This window comes from Toxotes jaculatrix, chromosome 9 (genome assembly GCF_017976425.1).
Source record: "Toxotes jaculatrix isolate fToxJac2 chromosome 9, fToxJac2.pri, whole genome shotgun sequence".
In the NCBI taxonomy this organism is placed as follows: Eukaryota; Metazoa; Chordata; class Actinopteri; family Toxotidae; genus Toxotes; species Toxotes jaculatrix.
Window position 1 is genome coordinate 5,403,978 of NC_054402.1, and position 10,206 is coordinate 5,414,183.

The following is a 10,206-nucleotide window of genomic DNA, read 5'->3' on the forward strand; positions in this document are numbered from 1 at the left end:
CTGTGATCAGCAGCACAGTCATAAGTGTGTGGAGAATCAGGGAGTACAGGAGTAGGCTGAGCACAGAGCCCTGTGGCACGACCAGGACGAGGATCAGTGAGGAGGAGTGGCTGCTGAATCTCACCACCTGGGGTGAGGAAGTCGAATATCCAGCTTCAGATGGAGGTCTCCAGACCAAAATCAACAAGCTTAGAGATGGCTTTTGAGGAAGTTTAAATATGAAATATTTAAATAAATGATAAAATATACAATAAGATCTTGTAAATATTTTAGTAAGTTCTGAGATGAAACTGCTTTTGACTGTCATCTATAAAGTGAGAGAGCTGAGACTGTGTGTAAATTTAATTTGTAGAGCTCAGAGATGTGAAAATTACATTTAAAAAATTCAGCTGTCTTCATTTCTCTTGTAGCGGAAACCTCTCAAAATTTCAAGACCTTGTCAACGAAAACCAAAACGACCTGTATTTACCAACAAGAGGTCTGAGAAATTGTCGTTTTTTGGTGTGTAGTTTGGGTGAACTGACCCTTTAAACTTAATATAACGTATCTCTTACTGTTTACTTTGGTATTACAGTTCACTGATTTCAGCCCAAGCAGGCAAAGAGTTCAGCTCGTTAAATCTGACTGCAGCTTGAAACTGGACACCAGGCGTTGTTGTTTCCTGGCACACAGTTTCTTCACCTCCCCCCTTCTTTACAGAAGTTTCACAGAAGCCTTGTTTTATCTAATTTGACTTCAAAAATTGTGTGACAAAAGAGTGGGAGAGCACCTTGCAGTTTCAGCTCCATTGTATTTGGGCTCTGGGATCACAGCCAAGCATTCCCTGAGGTTTACTAATGAATGGTTCCAGTGGTGTACCATTGGCTGCCCATGATGCAGGCTGAAAGTCCCTGAGTGTTGAACATGGTTTAATATTTTACTCTTCCCCTGACTATAAATGTCTGCGTCTATATAAATGGAATGTATGAATCAAGCCAAGCAGATTTGACAACGACACAAAGGCACAAATGCTGGAGTCACTACATCATATTAAAAAAGCAGGAATGTTGAGTGCAGGAGGATGAAAGCCAACCATGAAGTCAGTTTGCAGTGTACACACAAGTTCAATGAAGTCTCACAGGATTTCTGTAGTGTCCTTGAGCAAAACACACACAGACCTGGACCACTGCTCTGTAGCTGACCCTGCACTTTAAACATTCTGATGTGTTTCCCCTTAGATGGATCAATTGTGTTTCACACCTCACATGTGTGCTGTGCTTAGGAGTTTTTTGGAAACTTAACTATTTCCCATGAAGCACATTCAAGAAAAGGAGAACACCAGAGTGTTGAGGCTGATTTGAATCAGCAAAGTGATTTGCGATTTTCACGTCTAGCTGTATCAGTCAGAAAACCGAACTACATTATTTGTGAGAAGAAGCAACAAAACCTCAATACACATGTGCCACGGTTTACTGCCAATGAAATCACTGTTCTCTACAATAGGGGTCAAATTCCAGCAACATTCCTCAGATCGCTTTACAACAGTGGCCTCGGCTGCAGTGAACGGGCACCATCCTGCAACAACAAGTCTTAAATGTACATTGTGTTTATAAAGAAAACAAAGCGGCACCTCCTAACACACCAGTCACTGCTTAGTCAGGGTGTGGTGGACGTCGCCCTGGTGAAGTGCCACATATGGTTAATCCACTCCATGTGCTTGAAACCCGACACACTGACTGAGAGTGGAGGCACAACAGGACGGACAGGCTTGTTGGTGATGGAGGACTCCCTGGTGACCCATCAATATAGAGCAGCACAGCCTGATGAACATATTCTTTACCCTCCCCTCATGACCTGCATCCTATTCTGCTCCAGCATGCAGGCTCCAAGCAGGGCCCCATAAAGCAAGAGTCCACAGTCCAGACATCAATACACTGCATGAGTAAAGGAGAAGCTGAAAACGCATTTTATCAATCAGTTTCTTACTATGATTGATAATTCCTAAACAAACACACACATTTCTGACAAAGTCTAAAGAATTTTGGTTATTCCATGAGATATTTCTGACATTTTTGTCTTCTGTCATTTCTGAATAGCTGGTTTTACAGGATTTCTGCTTCACTATGTTTTTTTCTTAGGTATACATTTTGTCAAGCATGTGTTAACCATCATACTGGACAGTTTCTCCTCTGTAACACATATTTGGACAGACATTGTCCCTGAACAATGGATTCCCATAAAAGCACAAGATTACAGTTTAAGGTCTTAGGATGGTTTAGGATCAGACCTTACCTCCGCCCCCCCCAAACCTGATCTGTACTCTCGGTTGTCCGCCTTTTCCCACAGATGTAATTACCCAGCTGTATTTGGCATGTATTATTTTCATTCAGCTGAGCAAATTAGCAATAATCACAACTCTGAGCATGACAGAGAAGTTTCAGCCGGCCAATCAAGACAATAGTTTTAGATCCCGCAAACCCAGAAAAATGTACCACAGATCCCTTTTTCAGAATGTCTCGTCCCACGTGGCTGAATCTTAATCAGAACCAGGCAGAGTGGATCAGGTCCCACATGTGGAAGACTGGATTATAAAAGCTGTGAACAATTAACATGCATGAGGGTCTGCCCTGCCTCAGTGAGAAAGGAATGGTATCTGCTTATGTTAATTTCTCAGGATTAATTTAAGAAGCTTTTAAGGGCACTTCAGTGGGAGGGATTTTTTTGTTAAAGCAGAGTGCCTCTTTTCCTGCTTTGTCGAGCCAAGTGAAAACTGCATTTCTGAAAATGTACATTTAGTACTTCAGAAGTCCTGTAGGCATAAATACTGAGCTGAGTGTGTGAAACTAAGTCTTTGGTGCCACATCACAGCAGCGTGTTGGGACACACAGGGCTGAGTGTCTGTTTCTATGTGTCTGTGTCTGTGGTGTTGGCTCAGAGCTGGGCTGGCGCCATGTTTGGCCCCATGGCTGCAGATGTGCTCTGTGTCTCTGTGTGAAGGACTGCTCAACACACTCCAAGCAGGAGGATGAGGAAAACTCTGCAGCAGGATTGAGAAGGAGGAGAGACCGCTGTGGGGAATTGAAACGTGACCTCCTCCTCCTCCTCGTCCTCCGCCCCGTTGTCCTTTAACGCTCCCTCCACCCGCCCTGTGAGGCACATAACTCACTCTGAGAAGTTGGAGCTTTGAACTGGCTGTATGAAAATTGCTGGAGTAGGGAGGAGGGTTGAAACTTACTGTATGTTTGGATTATTAATATTTTCTTTGGACCCTTTTTGTGACTTAGAAGAAAACTGTAACATCCCCCCAACATGTGAAAACAATCTAACAGTATTAAAATGCTGCAGCTCAATTAACCACTAATAAGTAAAAGAGACAAAGAATATTTAAGATTCAGTTTACTGTGTATCTTAAAGGCTTAAAATGTAAATTTCCTGCATTAAAATGTCTAAAAATGCTACTGTAACCCTGACTTCAAGAAGTGACTCTTCAATACAACTAAATTGCAAAAGCAAACAAGGTAATTGCTGCCTGGACTTTGTTCAGAAGCAGCGTCATTTTTTGTGTGTGAAGTGTGACATTTATTAGCGGTAGCGGGGTCTACATTCAGTGTTAATAAAAGCATTTTGGTTAAGGTTAGGGACATTTTGATGGAGCCGACAGCTGAGTAATGACAGTAAAGTAAATCAGTAATGTGGCACATGACTTTCACTGCTGATTGATTAGTAAAGCAAAGTAATGTAATGTATGTCAAACTGTCTGCTCTTTTGCCCACAAAAAACATAATACTAAACTACAAAAATTTTCATACAGTCCCCAAAACAGAGCCAATAAAACCACCTCATTTCACTGATACAGTGATGTGTGCAGTTATTGAACAAAGTTGAACTGATCCCTGTTGTCTGCTTCAGGCTCCACCAGTGGACGCCTGCCAGGCCTGCTGTAAATAAGCCGCAGTGGATGAATTCCTTTATTGCATTAACTCTCCCCTCATGTTAGGGGCCAAATATTGCTGATTTACATATGCAATTAGCAGTGCTGAAGGGGCAAATTTCAGGCTGACAATAGTTGTCACGGTCCAGAAGAGTAATGCAATTAGAGCCAATTGTTTAAGCTTGCCCGTCCGATCCAATTACTCATGTGCAGCTGACAATAACTGTCTGGCTGTTTGAAACGCACGACTAATGAGTGACATCGGCACATGCTGCCAACTTGCGTTACTGCACGCCTTACTTTCCACAGACACGAAAAACAAACAAAAAAACACACACACAAGATTCCTTTTAAATAACACGTGTAGAAATCTTGTTTTTATGTCAGCGACGAGTTAAATGAGAACAGTTACATTTTCCTTGATGTTTTTAAGGTTAGCTAGTGATTTGCAATCTTAAATGTGATGTAAAGAGATCCTGTAAATGAGAACAGAAGCAACAAAGCTTTAATGTTTACATCCAGGGGGCTTTTATTACTTTTATTTTTATTTTATTTTTCTACAGTTTTACATTGCAAGAATGAAATAAAAATCTTTGCTGAGTACGTTTTCCTGCTCACACCCAAGTAGTAAAAGATGAAATAGAAAGTAAGAACACTCAGAAGAAACAGAAACCTCCACAGAGAATACTGAGCTCATTGTTTTTCATATTTTGCAGAGAGTTCAGAAAGTTCACGTCCCACAGCTTCAAACAGCCTGAAATCATAGAGGGACATGGTTTTATTAAAAACAGGGAGGATCTGTTTGTATAAACTGCTCAAATTTAATAAAGTGTGTAAATAATTCCTGCATCTTACATATTACAAACCTGAAATGTACACTATGTGGACATATTCAGCTGAATTCAACAGTAATGTAATTTTAATAAAGAAAGGATGAGATCAGCATCTTTCTAAACCTGCAACAGTGTTCACTTTATAATAAAATTCATACTCTATTCAAACATTTGCTGCTTATCTCTGTTGATGAGCAGGATTTTGCTACAGATCAATTTACACAAGGTTTCTACACGAACAACATACAGATGTTTTGATGATCAGCAATCAATAACCAGGTTTCTGTATGTGTACTGACATGAGCATTCAGCTGGTGGCTCTTTTAAAAATGTAATGCAGTTCAAGTAGTTTTATTGTTTTTGCTTCCGTACTCAAGGGTGCCCACTCAATAAATATCGAGTTCCCAGTCAGCGCTTAGCATTAACAATTCCTATCATTTCCTTCCTGCCACTGGCATAATCTAATATACAACCTTAAGGATATTGATACTGGAGGTCAGGCTGGTGCCGTGATATAGGGAGAGTTTATTGATTTTCAGAGTTAGAGAAGAGTTTTGTGGGAGAGGTTTTATGTTTGTTTGTTAGATGTCAAGGTGTAAAATATATAGTGCCAAAAACCAATAACCATATGTGCTGTATATTAGGCAGGAGTGGAAAAAACATTTACTAAAGTGTTCTGTGCTTTAGTTATGTATGTTTTTCTATTTTATGCCAGGTACCTTGAGGCAGAAAAAGTGAAGCTACTGCAACTACTTTATACCCTGTTGGCTAATGAATAAAAACAGAGCTATACTTACATTGCAGAGTGACATTTTATGTGGAAAACATACTACTACTACTTAAAAGCAGCATAAATAAAGTCTTTCAAAAAAAAAAAAAAAAGGCCAGTTAGTGCTTTACAATGGCAAAAGTGTTTTAGAAAGCAGTGAGCAGCTCAGCTGCTACCACACATAACAGACCTGAATTTCCAAACCTAAAACAAAAAGATATCTCAGGTGCTGCTGCTGCACAAACTATGATGCTTAAACAAAATAAACTGTCCCTTGTGAGTGGGACAGTTCTGTAGGAGTACAATTCTAGCTAAATAGACTTCAAAATTAGTGATGCAAAACGACTAGGGACAGACAAGACCGTCACAAGTTACAAGGTTGTTTTGTGTGTCTCTCAGTGTGGGGGCCTTTTAAATGACTGTGTCCATGGGTCCGTCATAACCCATCCATGTGGACAGTCAGGAAAAACTATTTATACTGTCTATTTAAACAGCAGCACAAATGACCATATTTGCGAGCTCATCTTTTTTGTGTCACCTTTTTAAAACCCAAGGAGCCATCTTGTTGCCATTAAATGTCAGGTTTGTATCAGGACAGCTTGGCCCGGCAACAAAACATCAAGTGTTTCCAATTGGCAGAATTTCCTTCCCTCAGCCGTGGCCTCAGCCAATCAGAGGCCTGCTTGGTGGAAACGGAGTACGTTCACCGTGGCAACCACTCCAGTCTACCTCTGCTCACTGACACTCCTCACACCGTCCTCTCAGTCTCTGTCAGATGGGCAAAATAACACCCACCGGTGAACTGAAGCAGGCCTTTCCTGCAGCTCAGGGTGAGGTAAACCCTGATCTAGCAGATGAGGGGGGTTCTGTGTGTTTTACATATTATATCCTTACATATTATATACATTACAAAAACGTTTTTAATATGAAGAAACAAAGGCTTAAGGGTCAATACTTCACAAGAGAACATGAGGAGGTTCGTTTATCTAGATTCCCATCGGCTGCTGTGGTGTGACAGCTGGGGTTCACATAAACAAATTCACAATACTTCAGTGACAAAAAGGACATTTCACATGTATATTTGCAGTAAAGCTGGACAATATACAAGACAAAACAAACACTATTATTCAAAGTCTATAACATTAGATAGCTCTCACATTATGACCTCTTCAAGAGTTGAGAAAATAAAATTTTTTTTTTAAGAATAAACTCAGGAAATATGTAGTGGGTAAGGGAAAAACTGACTGATGTCAGTGTCTATCAGAGTTTGCTTGACAGATGAACGAAAATATGTCACACTGAATGTGACTGATCACTCTCCTGAACTACATGGAAGCAACAGGAAAGATTCCTAAACAGTATTTCTGGGGTTTTATTTACATTTTACTTTAAACAGTGATCCCTCACAGCTTTGCCACTTATAGAGAGCAGAAGTCACGGCGTCACGTCCCGACCTCTGTTACCACGCTCATCTGAGACAAGCTAGGCCTGCGCAAAATCAATCAACTTCGATCTGCTCAGTACAGCCGGTTAGATTTCAGTCTGACTTGATCTCCCACCACCACTGCCACCACAGCAAAAGCCTCAGTAGATAAATAAACAGAAAAACAGCCCATACAATCGAGTCAGTAAAAGATGCACTTCAATCTGATTATACACCAGAAAAAACTGTGGCTGTCTTTGCCGCCTCCATTTTTTTTCTCTGTCTAAAGTACATGCAAAGTAAGAGAAATAAACAACATCTACCTTGCTGAATTGGAAGACAGATCTCCCTCCACTCAGAGACATGCAGGTGACTGGAATCTACACATCATAAAGGAGCACAGGTTAATGAAGGAGGTTAATGTAGCAAGGAGACCAAAAATGTTTACAGCCATCATTACTGTGCCGGAGCATACCTTATTTCTTGACCCTCACCCAATGTGAAGAATCTAATCTAATACTTTATTTCATACCAGTAGCTAAAAGCAACATTTGATGGTTCCACAGTTGACACAGCATCAAAATCATGCTTCTAAACATACTGATGAAGGAACTTACCAGATCAAAGACCAAACAAAAGCAGGCCTCAGCTGCTGCCTCTCAGGTGTGTCTCAAACCAGGAATTGAGGCCCAGGTGAGCTTTCAAACCGTTTTTATAGACTCTGCCCCTTTTCTGGGTCCTAGTGCTAGACCTGTTTCCTTCCCTCTACATTTAGGGGGTGTTGGCAAGGGTAAGCAAGGTAGGAAGGTCTTTTTGTCCTAATAATCACTGATATATATTAGCAAGAGTATCTCGAGAGTATTAGTTGTAAAGGAGGATTTTTATTTTAATCTATGGAAAAATTATTAACTTTTTCCTGCCCTCGGGCAACACTGTTAGGTGTCTTTTCTATGTCCTTCTGATAAAACATGTAAACTTCTAAGTGACTGTTTTAAAAGTGTTTTGTTTGTTTGTTTTTAAATATTTGCTCTTATATTCACAGATAATGGACACAAGAACTTTCTGGTGAAGTGACCAGTGACTCACAGAAGAATCAAAAATTGCCAATACTAAAGAATTAGTATTGGCAATTTATACCAATACTATGTGGTAACAGATGTTTTTGACTATTTTCAGACATATTTAAGACCGGGCAACTGATCAGTAATAAAAAATATATATATATTGCTTTTAATATTCCTAGGTAATTAATCTGAGGGCGAACACACAGAGGCACAGTGATGATGGCCAGCATGAAGATGCTGGCCTGCACAATTTTGATGCCACATCCTGAATAACAAGACAGTCTCTGGGCATCAGAGGGAATTTCATTGCCTCTTGAATATTTCTAGCAGCTCTTCTCAGAAGACCTGCTGCAGGTCATAGTGGTTTAATCTATGTGCCTTATCTCTATCTCTGTATCTTCCTCTCATAGTCAGACAAACATGACATCTAATGATGAAGGCATTTTTTCTTGGTGCCGGAAGGCAACAAAAACAATTAGGGTACAGGGGTCAAAAGTCAAACAAATAATCGTGGAAATATGCTCAGACATTTTTGTTCAAAAAATGTCTGAACAGCAAAAAAGCATATCCTGACAAGGGTTAAGTGTAAAGAGGGTGTGACTTTTACTGTATGTTTTGAACCAAATACTGCACATGATATTATCTCAGAGGCTGAGGGTGGTGACTCCACATCAGTAAGGCGTGGGACAATCTGAGAGCAGAGGCCTGTGCAAGGCAGATGCTTGTGGGGGAAGCAGTGATATTTGAGCCACAGCACAGATGTGGGAATACAGCTCAAGACAAGTGTGGGTGGTGCTGTGCGTTGCAATGCAGCTGGGTCAAAAGACAAACCACACTTATTTGAATAACCCTTCCCTGACCGCGCCGCAGCAAACACACATCTGTACCCGGGGACAAACACACACGCAGGCCCCCAGTGGAGAGACCTGCCTGACACAGAGCTGAATGTGTTTACTCCCCCGCTTCTTTGGAACAACAGTGTTGCCATTAGGGGCTCAGCGAGACTGGGAAGCCATGTTTAGAGGATAATCTTGGCCGGACCATCTGGTCAAGATTTTCTCTCTTTTCTCTGTATTTCTGATTTTGTCTGTTTCCCATGAGAAGGATTAAAAAAATGTTTTTTTTGTAGTCTTGAAATGCAACTGAGAAGTCTCATGGATTTGATTTACTTCTTCAAATGGATAACTGCATTTGTTGCAGAAAGGGCAGCTTGTGCAGCATCCCCAGCCAGTGGTGAACTATATAATCTATACTTACACTATTACTGATCACTTGCAGTCGCTTCTGCCCATCTGGATGCTTCAGCAATCCCATTTCCCTCCCAGTATAATCGCTGTTGACACAGGAAATTTAATCTAGATATCTTGGCGATGATGAAAGTGGTTGTAATAGGATTAAACTGGGCTTGACAGGAGTGTGACAGTGCTACTACAGCGATGGTCCTACTCAGCACTGAATTATACTGCTGGTAGGATAAAGCGTATTTGAGTATTTGTGCCCAGAACTGTCCATATGTAAATAAATAATCTATGCGAGTCATTTAGAAAAAAGGAATCACATAAATTTTTTTTTTTTACATGTATATGTACTTTAATTTGGGTTTTTTACTGCTTTCACCATTGCCCTCCATTCAGATTTGAACTGTTTTCTGAATATTTATTGTTAAGAGTTGTTAAAAGTTTATTTTTCCTTTTTAAAAAATGAATCTTAATGCTGCTGGACTATTCAGGAGCTTGTGGAAACCGCTGGATGTACATAGGCTTTTTTTATGTGTCACAGTTGAGGGCTGTGTCTGGCATTTATTTCATATAAGTAAATTAATAAATAAATAAAAATACGATTTTTATTTTGCTGCTTTACTGTTGAGCCAGCATATCATAAAAATTAAGTGATTCAAGTTCTCAAAGATCAAATTCTTCACCTATAAACAAATCTGCATGACACATCATGTCTTGCTCCCCCAGCAAACATGGCTGTTATTATTAAAAATCAATATACAGAATAAATATAGATGTACAGGTAATGAAAACCAACCAAATGGCATTTGCCTGATCAGACTAATGCTTTATCTTGGGCTAAGAGGTTTAGGATGAATGCATATGTAAGAAAAAAAGTTTCATTTTGTTCAAAAATAACTTTGTATGTCACTTTTAGCTCACCCATGTGTGCTAGTTATCTTAGAAAAAATAAGCAGCAGGACTCCAGAA